At 38.3% G+C, this 15,899-nt stretch overlaps 1 protein-coding gene across 1 annotated transcript in view; it reads left to right on the top strand.

Moving 5' to 3' along the window:
* Positions 1 to 15,899, top strand: part of LOC150090522 (zinc finger protein 532-like) — a 35,679-nt gene that overhangs the window by 7,050 nt on the left and 12,730 nt on the right. The gene's annotated exons all lie outside the window — the stretch shown is intronic.

Genomic DNA, 15,899 nt, shown 5'->3' on the forward strand with positions numbered 1-15,899 from the left:
ACTGGAGATGTGCAAATGTTTAACTTCATCAATTTCTGCTCCAATTTTGCTCTCAGTTATTACACCATGGCTCTGATATACCAACAATTCATCAAATTTGTTTACTATACTCCTAGCATTGGTGTACATGCAAGTATACATGCACCTGTTCGTCTTACTCTTAATTACCCTAACACAACCCATGTATTTAGTTGTTCCATGATGACTCCCAGCAGTCCAAACACCTTGCTTTCCAGGCTGCTGCTCATTCCAATAGAAGCAGTGCAAGAATCACTTTCACCTCTGCCTGTGGCTACTGTTAATCTAATAGTCTGCAAATCCCCTCAAGCTATTAATTTTCTGACCTACCTAACACTGCCTCGATAGCATGTTGTAAACAGAGTAAAACAAAAATGGCAGTAAATGTATATTATAGGCTGAATGACTGTAATGAGTATAATAAACAACTATACAGACGTTTATTTATTTTAATAGATAAATTACTTTAATCAAAAAATAAAGTAACCACTGTTACCTTCCCTCAATTTGTTTATCCCTTCCTTTCAAGGATAAAATTCCACAAGCTGGGAATTTATTCTACCACTCAATTACTCTAACTAAAGGAAAATTTTCAGACATCTGGTGTATAACCATTCCCTCTCAGTTTAAATTTATGTATCTTTGTGTATATCATGTGACTGAGTGTAAAAATTTTTTCACCATTTAGTTTATTTAGACTTTTTAAGGCCCTAAACACCTCCATCAAGTCTGATTTCCAAATACAGTAGCATATAAAACCCAAGATCCTCTTGATAAGAATAACCTTTGTACTCTTAAGCAACCTTGTTGCTCTTCTCTGTATCCTATTCAGCAGGTCCACATCTCTCCTAAAATGTGGTCTCCAAGTGTGTATGCAATATTCTGCATACATTCTGACCATTGATACATATAATATACTGATGCCTTTGAGCATTTGAAAGAAGAACATAACCACTTTATCTCTATTAGTAAAGTTTGGTAATAGTAATAATAATAGTTCAGTACTAGTAATGGTCTTAGGCCATTTTTTAATTATTTTCAGTGACACCAACTAATTTTGCCTTAAAAACGCGAATATTAAATGGAAAGTGTTCAAGGAAGTAATCATAGAAGCTGCTAAGCTTATCATACTAACAAAGAAACATTATGCATGGTTGAGGCCTAAATGGATGTCAGGTATACTGATAAGCTACCAGCAGAGAATAAAAATGCATGGGATAATTATAAATTATCAGAAGATACAGTAACCTTACAGTAAGTACATACTAGGCTGCAGCCAAGTTATTACATTCTTCATTATTTTGAGTGGTACCATCTAATTTGTATGCTGTTCTGGGATTACTGCTGGTTATTATTATTATTAGTTGGTCCTTGAGGTTATCACAGACATTCTCTCAGATATGCCAGACAAGCTGTACTTGCTACTTGGGAGTCTAAAGCGCTGGTGGAACTGATATTCGGGTGACACTCAAGTCAAGTGGACCCAATTTCGGCGAAGTCCGGACGGTTTGTGCCAGCCAAATCCTCTGCTTGCACCTTCATGATGGTGGGACTGTTAGTAATCCTGGGTATAACCTCCATGCACAAGTACATGGTGGGTGACCACTCAGTTGTGAACCAACGTAAGCAGAGGTCAAGGTGTGGCACCCACACCACATGTAGGAATGCTGCCCTCTATGTTACCAGGCAGTACTAGGTGGTAGATAACTCTCATCAACCGGTGAAATACCACCACTTTGCTTATTGGAGGCTTGAAGTCGTGGAACCCATGTTTAGTCTCTAGAGCTAAGTTCCGGTCAAACCTTCCCTACCTCTTCCATCATGCAGTATGATTGATGACTTTTGAGGTTATGATGAACATCGTGGCGAGATCCAATATTCCTTACATTTCGAGGGTACAGCTCTAAAATGGTGTTCGCAGGCTGGCCACTAGTTAGTACACCGGGCCGAACCTATTGGAAACTCTTTAGGAGGCTCCGGATCAGCTAGTGTATAATCTTGCTACCACTACTCTGCCAGATAGAGACTGGAGGGAGTCCGAGTAGTGTGTATGAGGGGGGGGGGAGCATTGTCGAGGCCACGTTATGTCAAGGATCTGGATATATTCTTACCATGTGTACGCCATATCCAAAAATTTCATTACTTCATACAGCATGTCCCACCCACTTTTTCTTACTATTGAATACACCATGAATTGTCAAACTAATAGAGCAAGCTTATCTGCGAAAAGATCTAAACCTCCCAAGCACTTCCTAATTTATTTCACAAATATACGTGGTCTCAATTCTAATCTCAACGATGTCCATTTCCACTTGTATGATTCCTTTCGGCTCAAAGGTGGTACTTGTGCATATGTCTGTTCTGATGTTCCCTGTCAGAGACGTGGCAATTTGGAATCTCCTCTCTTTGATCTTCTCTGGCTTAAAATCTCTCTACTTCATTGTGTCAAATTCATTTGTTGTCTCTACCATTCTCCCAACTCCACTACTCACTTGGAGCTCTTTGACTTCCTCTCTTTGCAACTTGACTTTCTCCAGTTCAACTTTCCTAACAGTGAGGTAAATTTCCCTGGTGATTTTAATGTTCACAACTCCAGCTGGCTTCCATTTTCTAGTCACACTGATCCAGCTGGTTGAGATGCTGAGGCTTTTGCAATTACTAATGACCTTGCACAGATTGTTCATTTACCGACAAGAATACCAGACAATCCTAATCATACAGCCAACACACTATCGTTTTCTCACATACAACCCTTCAAAGTACACGGTCGAAGTGAGAGATCCTTTACGCACTTCAAATCACAACTTGGTGATTGTCTCTTCTCCTCTCCAGTGGAGCCTTTCTCTCATGGCTATTCCCAACTTCATGTTGTTTGGCATTACAAGAATGCAGAATGGGATGACCTGCGAGATTTCTTTTCCTTGGTCGGATTACTGTTTCAAAACTTCTGATGTCAACGTTTCCTCAGATCATGTCAGTGAAATTATTCTTGCAGGAATGGAATCCTTTATCCCACACTCCACTTTAAAATCTCGTCCTTTATCTAAACCTTGGTTTTCCAATAATGTGCAAAGGCTGTTCAATAGAAAAATGTTGCATATCGTAATTGGCTTGTTTCTAATTCTTCAGTTTCATTTTCTGCCTACACCAAAGCTCGCAACAATTGTAAAGCAGTTATTAATCAGTCCAAACTAGAGTTTGAACAGGCTAAGAGTAGAAAACTTGCGTCTTGCCCTAATGGTAGCCGAGCATTCTGGTCTCTTGCCAAAGCTATTGGCCGCAAATTTTGCCCATCTCTGTTCCCACCTCTGTCCAAACCAGATGGTTCTGTTGTCACTTCAGCCAAGGATAAAGCTACTTACTATCATCCCATTTTTCTTCCCAACTCATGTATTGATGATCTTGGTAAAACACCTCCCAACATGTTCTGTTCAATGCTTCCTGTGGTCCTCCATCAAAAGGATGTCAGAAGGATTTTGATGAATCTTGATGCTAAGAAAGCTCCAGGTCCCGATGGTATTTCTCCACTTGTTCTCAAAACCTGTGCTCCTGAACTTACTCCTATTCTTTGCCGCCTTTTTTCACTTTCTTATTCCAAAGGTGTTTTTCCTTCTGTTTGGAAATTTTCTCATATCCAGCCAGTTCCTAAAAAGGGTGACAAATCCCTCCCATCCAATTATCGTCCCATTGCAATTACTTCTACTCTTTCTAAAGTAATGGAGAAATGAATTAACCGCCAACTCTTAAACTACCTAGAAACCTTCCGTCTGATCAACGATCGCCAGTATGGATCCCGTTAGTGTTCATCCACTTGTGATATTCTGGCTTATGTTACCCATTTATGGACTAACTCAATGGAAAAGTTCGGTGAAACACAAGTAGTTGCTCTTGACATCTCAAAGGCTTTTGATCGTGTTTGGCATAAAGGTCTTCTAAACATGCTTCCATCTTATGGTTTGCCAACTGTTTTTAGTAATTGGTTATTCAGTTTTCTCTCTGATCGCCCACTGAGGGTGATGGTAGATGGCTCTCTGTCTTCTAACTTCTCCTCTAATGCCGGTGTTCCCCAAGGTTCAGTTCTTTCCCCCACTCTTTTCCTCTTGTATATTAATGACCTTCTTCCATTGACTGGAAATCCTATCCATAGTTTTGCTGATGATAGCACATTGCATTCCACTTTCCATTTTGAGAAAACATGCCCTGCTCAATCAGCTTCAACTTCTCGAAAATCTGCTACCAATTCCTTAAATGCCGATCTTCAGGTAATTCTCCAGTGGGGCAAAGATAACTTAGTTGATTTCAACCCTTCTAAAACTCATATATCTCGCAAAAGAGTTCTTATATCTCGCAAAAGGGTTCTTCTGCTCTTATGCTTATCTTTAGTGACACTCCGATTTCTAGGCAAAATGATATATCTCTTTTGGGGATTGCCCTGACTTTTAATCTCTCTTGGCACAAGCACATTACAAATATTGCTTCCTCTGCATCTAAAAAACTTGGTTTTCTCTTTCGCTCTTGGTTTTACTTTTCTTCCAAACAGCTGCTCACTCTGTATAAATCGTAAATCCGCCTTGCCATGGAATATTGTTCCCACATCTCGGGTGGTGCCCCCAAAACCTCTCTCAGGTTCTTGATTCCATTCAGAAGAAGGCAGTTAGGTTAATTAATGATTCATCTCTAACAGAGTCTCTCCACTCGCTGTCTCATAGGCGTACTGTTTCTGCTGCATGCCTTTTCTTCAAATACTTCCATGGGCACTGTTCTTCTGAATTGGCTTCTATAATTCCCGCTCTCTCTTTCAAAACAGTCCGAACACATGCCGCCAACATCCATTTACTGTCCAACTTCAAACTCACAGAACCAACTTTTCATCTTCCTCGTTTATTCATTCAACTGCCGTTTTCTGGAAAAACCTTCCTTCATACGTATTTCCTGAAAATTACAGTCTACAGAAGTTCAAGTCCAATGTCAGCAAATATCTTCTTTCATCTTCGCAACCTCCAACCCAAGCACGGTACTAAGTACTATAGGTTCTAATACCTCTTGTGTTTGGGGTTTACATAAAAAAAAATATATATATATATATGATGCAAGGAAGCCTGAGGCTTATGCTGCACCAGCCAAAAAAAAAAAAAATTTCTATTTCTGAATTACTCTGAGATAGAGAGAGAGAGAGCGCGCGCATGCGCATTCAGGTCAATGATAAACCTCTTTTGCCATTTGCTTCAGCCCATTTTTCAGCAAATTTCTCAGCCCATTTGTCTCATTTTTCTAGGTCTTATTGCAGTGGTATGCCTTGATACCTGTCATTAATCACCCTACTAACCTGGTATCATCTGCAAATTAGACAGTAAGCTTGATATATGCCTTCTTTAGTACCATTAATAAATTTTGGAAACAGTAAGGGGGGACCAACTTATCCCTGAAGCACTTCACTAATGACATTGCTCCAAGAAAATTGGTGTCCATTTGTAATCACTCTTTGCCTTTTACTACTCAACCATCCCTTTATCAGTAGCATTAGAAGTGCTTTCTGCACCACTCAGAGAACTTCATGTTGGACTGCTGTGCAATTACCCCTTTCATTCTTAACCACTTTATGAGTGTGCCTTGATACCTGTCTTGGCCAAAGATTTTGCAGATGATACTGATAACTCAGTATCATCTGCAAAATCAGAGAATACACTTGAAATGCCTTCCATAACTCCAGGGGCTCACATCTGCTGAGTATGGGCTTTGGCACACCCAGGGTCCTTAGCTGGATATCATCATTCTTCTCTTTCTTGGTGATTTCCTTCTACTTTTCTCTCTCTCTCTCTCTCTCTCTCTCTCTCTGTCTCTCAGGGCAACTTGGGAATTTTTTTTTTTTGGCTGGTGTCAGGAGCGGATTAAGGTCCCTTCTATTTCTCTCTCTCTCTCTCTCTCAGAGCAACTTGGGATTTTTTTTTTTTTTGGCTGGTGTAAGGAGCGGATTAAGGTCGGTTGAGGCCCCGGGCGCAGAAGAAAATATTGGGCCCCTTAAAAAAAAGAGAGATACAGGGAAAATAAAAATACATGTTAACCATTTTTTTAAATAAATAAAAAATATTATCTGCTATTAATGTTTTATTTCCAATAAAATTTGAATATAATATATGTATAATATAATTAATAATAGCATAATAATAATCACAAAGTTTTGAACTAATAGTTGAACATATTAGTTCAACTGTTAGCCAGAGGCAGATTTAACGTGCCCACCGTTAAATCCGCCTCTGGCTGGTGCACCATAAGCCTCAGGCTTCCTTGCACCATATATTAGTAATGTAGAATAATAATAATGCTATATTACTAATTTTTACCAGTCTCTGTGGAAAAGTGCCAAAAACTTTACTGAAATCTAAGTATATTATATCATTGAATTAATATCATAAAATACAAAGTATTTCTTACAGTTTGCTGTATTTCCCCATGTATAAGATGCATCTTAATTTTGGGGCCCAAAATTTGAAAAAAATGTATTACATAAAGTTATCGAACTCAAGTTTTATTCATCATAAAATTCATACAACTCCTCATCACTGTCAAAACTCCCATCCATTAGCTTGTCCTCATCTGTGTCTGATGACGAATCACTGTCTTCATATATTGCCTCTTCCTCAGTTCCATCTATGGCATTTGAAATGCCACACTTCTTAAATAACTTGACAACGATCTCAATCTTGATATTGTCCCAGGATCTTTTCGCCCAGGTACAAACTTCTCCTATAGTTGGTTTCTTCACTCTTCCTGCTGGTGTCAAATTGTTCCCAGAAGACTTCATCCATTGGTTCCATTTGTCTCTTATGGCAGCTTTGAAGGGTTTGTTAATGCTGACATCAAATGGTTGGAGCTGGGATGTCAAGCCTCCAGGTATGACGGCAAGTTTTGTATTTTTGCTCTGCAGCAATCTTCGTTGTGTTTTTTGTTATGTGTGCCCTGAACTGATCAAGCACCAATAGGGCAGGTTTGCGTAAGAGCCCACCTGGTCTCCTGCTCCAAACTTTCTCAAACGAGATCTTCATCCCACCTGATCCATCCATCCAACCCTTGTCATGAACATGGACAATCACTCCTCGAGGAATGTCTTCTCTTGGCATTGTTTTGCGTTTGAAAATCAACATAGGAGGCAGCTTGGTTCCGTCGGCACAACAAGCTAGAACAACTGTATAATGGCTCTTTTCATGTCCACTCATCTTCACAGTTACAGTTTTCACCCCCTTCTTATCAACAGTTCTGTTACTTGAGACATCAAATTGAAAGGGGACTTCGTCCATATTTGCAATCTGTCCCAACTCAAACTGATGTGTCTTCCGACATTGAATGACAAAACGATGAAATTCAAGGACCTTCTGCTCATAGCTTTCAGGCACCTTTTGGGCAAGTCTGGTGCATGTACACATGCTTAGTCCATTCCGTTTCATGAACCTGAAGCACCAATTGTGTCCTCCTTTGAAATCAGTAACTTCTTTTTTCATCAGCAATTCTTCTTGCCTCATGCTGAACCATCTTTGTGGACACAGGAATTCCAATTGCCCTTTGCTCTTCAATCCATATCTTCAATTCCCTCTCTAAAACAGGCCATTTTGCTGACTTGCCTCTCATGGCCTTCTTCTGCCGTGGCGTTTTCAGTAGGGTTTCTTCTTCCCGTAGCCAGTCTCGGGTTGTTTTCTTAGTTGGAGGAGGACCAAACTTACGTTCAGCAGCATGATTGCCGACCGGGCTAGCTGGGTGGGTAAAGTGCCTGCCTAGCAACCCAAAGGTCGCGGGTTAGAATCCCGCCTCGGGCTTGGATCAAAGTACTGCAAAAACCTTGGGAGGTGCATTATGGCCACAGAAGCCGATGCGCCAACAACTCCAAAAAAAAAGCAGCACGATTTCCATTCACTTTTGCAAACTGGATCACTTTTAACTTGAATTCAGCACTGTACAAAAATCTTTTCTGAGCTATTTCTGGGCAGAATGTGGAAAAACTTAACCTAATATACCGGTAACAAGTGCAAAACAGTGAGCGCAGAGACAACAAGCGCGAAAAAGTGGGAAATGCAAGTAAAAAAATCTACAACCACTGTATAAGATGCACCCAGTTTTTAGACCCCAAATTTTTCAAAAAAAGAGTATGTCTTATATATGGGGAAATACAGTACTTAGGCTTTGTGGTGGGGGGATAGTCTAGAAATTTTGGATTATGGGGATTGTAAACGTAAACAGTGTTCCCATTATGCATTATAGTTTTTACCATTGTCCAATAAAAAAATTCCACTTGGATCTCAAGTCCTTGTTGCTAATACAGTATGAATGTCTGCTCATCCTATAAAAGAAATAATAATTAGAAGAAAACATACTGGTTGTCACATAAATGGAAGTCTGGTGGAATAGACTTCCATCCCTTGTTGTAGAAGTTGATAGCCTAAATAAATTTAAGGCCCAGCTGGACAGGTATTTCGAACAAACGGAGGGGTGAAGTGGAATTTTTTTTTTTTTTTTTTTTTTTTTCTGGCTGATGCTTCATAAGCTTGCTTTCTTGCATCATATGCCTCTACTAATGCTAAATAAGAGGAATGTAATGTACTCTTATAAGAAAATTGCAGATAGGATTAGTAAGTAGTGGATGAAAGTCATCAGTATATATATATATATATATAAGGAAAAGATATCCTTGAGATAATATGCTATAATTTCACAGCAATTGGAAAGGTTTTGTCAAAATTATTTTATTGCCTCCTCTGCATATTTTTTGGAAATTTTTAGAATCACCGAGATGCTTCAAAGACCCCACGTGATTACCCGCTAGTTAAAATCTATAGGTTATACCCTGGTTCCTTTGCTAAAGATATATAAACCATCCTTGGTCTCATAATAGTGGTTGATAAACCTTATCTTTTGGTAAAATTCATTAGAATGTGGTTAGTTGCTTTCCCATTTAGGAGTGGTTCTGTTGATTCCATTTCTGTTTCAGTAATCTCTTAATTCACCAAAACTGCTTGTTTTTGAAATGAGCACTTGCTAATTACAAGTAATTGTATGTTCTTGTTTATACTCCAGCATGACCACTAATTAGATAAGATTAGTTTACCAGTAATTATTTTGACAATGAATACAACTGTTAACTGTATTTAACAGTCACACAGACTTGAACTACGGTCCACTCAAACGTGTGTTACTGCACTCTCATGCTTGACCATTCAGCTACATTAGGCCTTGAAAAAATTATCTTTTTATACTCCGACATGACTCCGCGGTCAGAGACATTTACAGTTAATCATTTTAACAGCAAATACAATTGTTAACCATATTTAGCAGTCATGTGGGCTTGACAGAAGTAGACTTCCTCAAATGTGAACCACTGTTCACATTTGAGGAAGTCTACTTCTGCTGTATTTTCAATTGTAGAGTATCATGGGCAGAAGTCATTTTAGGTCCACCTTATTTTTAATTTGACCTAAATATTATTATCATTGTTCTTTTGTTGTCTGAATGCTAATGTTGTAGCCTTTGATCAACAAATTTTTTTGTATCTGCTCTTATTTTTTCTGAAAAGTTTAGATCTTTAAAGCTAAAATCTTTGTACAATTATTGATAATTTTTGTATTATTATTATAAAAATTATTGTTATTATTGTGTAAAATAATAATTCTACAAAACAATTAGTATTAGTTTGAATATAATGGCTGCCATTAATGTTGATAAATATGCTGTATTAACTTATAAATGTCAAAAGAATAAGGTAATACATTATACAGGGTATTTGATAAAAGCCTTTGATACTGTTGCACATGGAAGACTGCTGCACAAATTGGAGTATTCTCCATAGCAGCCATTTGCCTTGGAGGCAAATGGCTGCTATGGAGAATACAGAGAGTGGTAATCAATGGACACTGCTCTTCGTGGACTAATGTTATTAGTGGAGTCCCTCAGGGTTCAGTGTTGGGTCCATTGTTGTTTTCTGTATTTATAAATGATATTGATGATGGTATATCAGCCTTAATGTCCAAGTTTGCAGATGATACGAAGGTTGGCATGGTTTTTAATGACAGTACCCTGCTGCAACAGGATCTAGAAAAGTTGAGCAGATGGGCTGGGAGGTGGCAAATTAAGTTTAACATTGACAAATGTAAAGTACTACATATGGGAAGCAGTAACCCCAGAGTAACGTATCAATTCTGTGGTACTACACTGACAGTGGTAGAGAACGAAAAGGACCTGGGAGTAATTGTGCAGCAGATATGAAGTTTTCTGAGCAGTGCAGACAGTCTGCAAGAATAGCTCATGATGTCTTGTCAATGATATACAGGAATTTTTCTAGTAGGGATAAGAAGGTGATTATCCCCTTGTATAAGGCAATGGTCAGGCCTCATTTTAAGAAGGATGTAGAGCTGTTGGAACAAATACAGAGAAGGGCAACAAGATAACTGAATGGAAGAAAGGGTTGCTCTTACGAAGAAAGGCTTAAGTTTGCAAATTACAGTGTCTGGAGACTAGGCACCTGCGAGGTTATCTGAGTGTATAAAGCCTTGAATGGTTTGAGCATGCTCAATGCTGATGGGATTCTTCCTCTTGCTTAGAATAATTGCCTGAGAGGGCATAAATTCAAATTGAGGAAAGACGGTTGTAGGATAGATGAGCGGAAGTTTGCCTTTAGCCAGCAGGTGGTTGATTGCTGGAACAAACTTCCATCTGTCGTTGTAGAAGTTGATAGCTTAAATAGATTCAGGGCAGAACTTGACAAACATTTGGAACGAGTGGATGGGTAAAATAAGAGGGTTTTTTTTTTTGGTTTTTTTTTTTGGCTGATGCTATATAAGCTTGCTTTCTTGCATCATGTGCCTTTGCTATTGCTAATTTCAAAACTAACTTCACAACTTTATTAATCTATAACTTTATGCATTTTGAACTTAATAAAACATATTAGTGCTAAATGAAAGCTAAAACTTAAAAGTTTTTATTGGCTGGTATACCATCTCGCTGTGACTACCATCATTAATGTGGAATACATTCCAACAGAAATCATCAGTGTTGTTTGCTTAGAAGTTTTATGGCGCATCAGCAGCATTGGCTATAATATGCCAAGTCAAAGCAGTCAGTGTTCTGTCGACACCTGATATCATGTATCAGTTGTTATATGGTCATTACCATCCCTGATAGTCTTAGTGACTGATAAACCTGATCTTTAACAAATCTATAGAGTTAAAAATTCAGTGGTGTCAGGTCCAAGAATTATGGACTTGAATTGTTCAAAAATAACAATACACTGCACTCATTTTGTCCCACTGAAAGGTGCTGTTTTTAAATAAAATTCATATGCTTCGCTACTTTTTATTTTCAGTTATGAGGATTATTTTGCTCCCACTGAAAACCAGAATCAAGTACTCTAGCCTGGGCTTACGTTCAACTTAAAACTTAGATTTTTTTTTCCGGGATTTTCTAAGAAGGGGTTAAAGAAGCATTCAGGAGACACATTAAGCTTTAATTATCATGTAGCAGTAAAAAAATCCATATCATCATAAAGGATGGAGGAATATAGCCCTTACCTAAGACTGCCGCTTTTGCCACTACTAATTCATTTACTGTACTGTATATTTGGACTGAAGTAACTGGTAGTAATATTGTCTTTTTGTTCCTTCCATACCATCCCTGTTGTATAAGGCCAAAGTTAGGCCACATCTTAATTACTGTACTGTATTCAGATCTAGAGGCCTCACTTTAGGAATGATGTAGATCTGCTGGAATTGGTACAGAGAGGAGCAACCAGACTAGTGAAGGGAAAAAAGGGTGCCCTTACCTAGAAAGGCTTCAGTTCTGTAAATTGCAGCATCTCGAAAGTAGGCACCTGCAAGGAGGTCTGATTGTGGTGCTTAAAGCCTTGAATAGATTGAGTAAGTTGAATGTTAATGACATTCTTCCACTCGCTTAAACTACACACGAGGGGACATAAATTCAAGTTGAGGATGGATGTGTGGAAGTTTGCCTTCAGCCAGCAGGTGGTTGATTGTTGGAACAGGTTTCTATATGGTGTTGTTTGAAATTGGATGGGTTGAATAAATTCAAAGAAGAACTAGAAAAATTCTTGGGATGGTGCAGATAGGTGAACTGTATAATTTTTTTTGGCTGATGCTATATAAACTTGCTTTCTTGCATCATTTGCCATTACTACTACTACTATTTGTGATGGTTGAGGATGAGATTTCATTTTCAGAATCAGGAGGAAAAAATTCATAACCATCTGACCTCATCAGAGTAAAAAAATAATGGACACCACTAAGTGTTCTACTTTATGTTGCTGCCATGGTGACACTATTACTCCATCCACAGGTACAGATTTGGGTGTATGCTCTTATAAGAAATAACAATGTTATCCAAGAGTTAACCTAAAATCATTAAAATTGCTTTTATCAATAACCCGTAGAAATAATTAGCCAAATAACAAAATGAAAGATCAGTTGGAAACTAATTGACCTTTTCATTTGTAAAGAATTTAGTAACAGGCATGAGGGTTTTGTTATCTTGTCTTATTATGACCTGTTATTATTTCAACTCGAGTTACACACACACACAAGAGAGAGACCCGATTCACATAAAACCCTTATACATATAACAATAAAAACATATACAATAAATTTTATTCACCTATTGAGGAAATCATTGAGTGAAACCCAAAATATTTCCTTCAAACTGTAAATTTAAAAGTCATATTAATATTAGATCTTGTATGAAACGTTTCCCATTAGTTACTTAGGAAACTGTTTAAACTGTGGTAGTTCTTATTTTGGAATACATCTATCTCATTACTCTAACAAGATAATACTTCAGAATATCATATTAAATCACTATAATTATTTATATGATCTAAATCTAAACACCTTAAAACATCAAAGAATTACTATGAGTTTAAGATTTATATATAAATTTTTAAATAATACTATCTTAAATCATTAGCATTAGTAGAGGCATATGATGCAAGAAAGCAAGCAAAAGTTTGCCAAGTTCAGTCTTGAACTTATTTAAGCTGTCAACTTCCACAATGACAGATGGAAGTTTGTTCCAGCAATTAACTACCCGCTGGCTAAAGGCAAATTTCCACACATCTATTCTACAACTGTCTTTCCTCAGTTTGAATTTATGCCCCCTCAGGTGCAGAATCTGAGTGAGAGAAGGAATCCCATCAGTGTTGAGCTTGCTCAAACCATTCAAGGCCTTATACACCTCAATCAGATCACCTTACAGGTGCCTAGTCTCCAGACTCTGCAATTTGCAGAACTTAAGCCTTTCTTGGTTGGTTGGTTGGTTGGTTGGTTATTAGGATTTTTATGGTGCATTAGCATCTAAGACTATAGTGCTTTCTTGGTAACAGCAATCCTTTATTACACTCACTAATCCCATTTCCCTTCTCTGTACTCATTCCAGCAGCTCTATATCTTCCCTAAAATGAGGCTCCAGACCTGTATGCAGTACTCAAGGTGTGGCCTGACCATTTCCTTATACAAGGGGATAATCACCTCCTTATCCCTGCTCGAAAAATTCCTATGTATCATTGACAAGACCCCATCAGTTACTCTTGCAGTCTTTTTGCACTGCTCAAAAAACTTCATATCTGACTGCACGTCTTTTTCATTCTCCACAACGTGATTGTAGTACCACACAATTGGTACATTACTCTGGGGTTACTGCTACCCATTTGCAGCACTTTGCAGTTGTCAATGTTAAACTTCACTTGCCCCCTCTCAGCTCATCTGCTCAACTTTTCCAGATCTGTTGCAGTAGCATACTGTCCTTACAGTTATTAACAACCCTACCAACCTTCATATCACTTCAGAATTGCATCAGATGTTAAATTTGTTTATATACTGACGATGCTAAATCTGTCTGCAGATAAACTACCATATTCCCCCATGTATAAGACACACCTTTTTTCGAAAAATTTGGGGTCTAAAAACTGGGTGCGTCTTATACAGTGGTTGTAGATTTTTTTACTTCCATTTCCTGCTTTTTCGCGCTTGTTGTCTTTGCGTTCATTGTTTCGCACTTGTTACCAGTATATTATGTTACGTTCTGCCCTGAAATGGCTCAGACAGAAAAGATTTTCGTACAGTGCTGAATTCAAGTTGTTAAAAGTGATCCAGTTTGCAAAAGTGAATGGAAATCATGCTGCTGAACATAAGTTTGGTCCTCCTCCAACTCAGAAAACAATCCGAGACTGGCTACGAGAAGAAGAAATCCTACTGAAAACGCCACGGCAGAAGAAGGCCATGAGAGGCAAGTCAGCAAAATAGCCTGATTTAGAGAGGGAATTGAAGATATGGATTGAAGAGCAAAGGGATTGAAGAGCAATTGGAATTCCTGTGTCCACAAAGATGGTTCAGCATGAGGCAAGAAGAATTGGTGCTTCAGGTTCGTGAAACGGAATGGACTAAGCATGCGTACACGCACCAGACTTGCCCAAAAGATACCTGAAAGCTATGAGCAGAAGGGTCCTTGAATTTCATCGTTTTGTCATTCAATGTCGGAAGACACATCAGTTTGAGTTGGGACAGATTGCAAATATGGACAAAGCCCCCTTTCAATTTGATGTCCCAGGTAACAGAACTGTTGATAAGAAGGGGGTGAAAACTGTAACTGTGAAGACGAGTGGACATGAAAAGAGCCATTATACAGTTGTTCTAGCTTGTTGTGCCGACGGAACAAAGCTGCCTCCTATGCTGATTTTCAAACGCAAAACAATGCCAAAAGAAGACATTCCTCGAGGAGTGATTGTCCACGTTCATGACAAGGGTTGGATGGATCTGGTTTGAGAAAGTTTGGAGCAGGAGACCAGGTGGGCTCTTATGCAAACCTGCCCTGTTGGTGCTTGATCAGTTCAGGGCACACACAACAAAAAACACAAAGAAGATTGCCGCAGAGTGAAAAACAAAACTTGCCGTCATACCTGGAGGTTTGATATCACAGCTCCAACCACTTGATGTCAACATTAACAAACCCTTCAAAGCTGCCATGGGAGACGAATGGAACCAATGGATGAAGTCTTCTGGGGACAATTTGACACCAGCAGGAAGAGTGAAGAAACCAACTATAGGAGAAGTTTGTTCCTGGGTGAAAAGATCCTGGGATAATATCAAGATTGAGATCGTCAAGTCATTTAAGAAGTGTGGCATTTCAAATGCATAGATGGAACTGATGACGAGGCAATATATGAAGACAGTAATTCGTCATCAGACACAGATGAGGACAAGCTAATGGATGAGAGTTTTGACAGTGATGAGTTGTATGAATTTTATGATGAATAAAACTTGAGTTCAATAACTTTATGTAATACATTTTTTTTTCAAATTTCGTGCCCTAAAATTAAGGTGCGTCTTATACATGGGGAAATACGGTATACATCTGCCTACTGAAGATGTTAAATTTGTTAATATTAGCAGTGTTGATCCTTTTCTGTTGTAAACTGATTTTTTAAAATCACTGAATTTACTGTTCAGTGTGCATAGTAGTATTAAAAATCAGTGTTATTATTACCACTTAAATAATTGATATTTTGTATGCATGATTGTGTATTTATAACACAGTGTATGGAGTTTTACTGTTGTGAATGAAATAAAAAAAAAGTACTCAACCAAAACCAAAAGTAACTTGGGAAAGTTTTAAATGCTGGTGGGGGGGAATAACTTTTGTAAACTTTAAATGCATATATATATCTATGTGTGTGTGTGTCAGTGTTCTCCCCAGAAAATTTTTCCAACCGGGTGGGGAAGTTTAATATTTTGCATAGTATGTTCAAATTAATATTGATCAAGATCGATGAGCAGTACCATATGGTACTGCAGGAATTGTTTAAATTTTAGCTGAGCAGTCAGTTAAATTCACCAGCG

This window comes from Mastigoproctus giganteus, chromosome 1 (genome assembly GCF_048544385.1).
Source record: "Mastigoproctus giganteus isolate SK-2022 chromosome 1, ASM4854438v1, whole genome shotgun sequence".
Lineage (NCBI taxonomy): Eukaryota > Metazoa > Arthropoda > Arachnida > Uropygi > Thelyphonidae > Mastigoproctus > Mastigoproctus giganteus.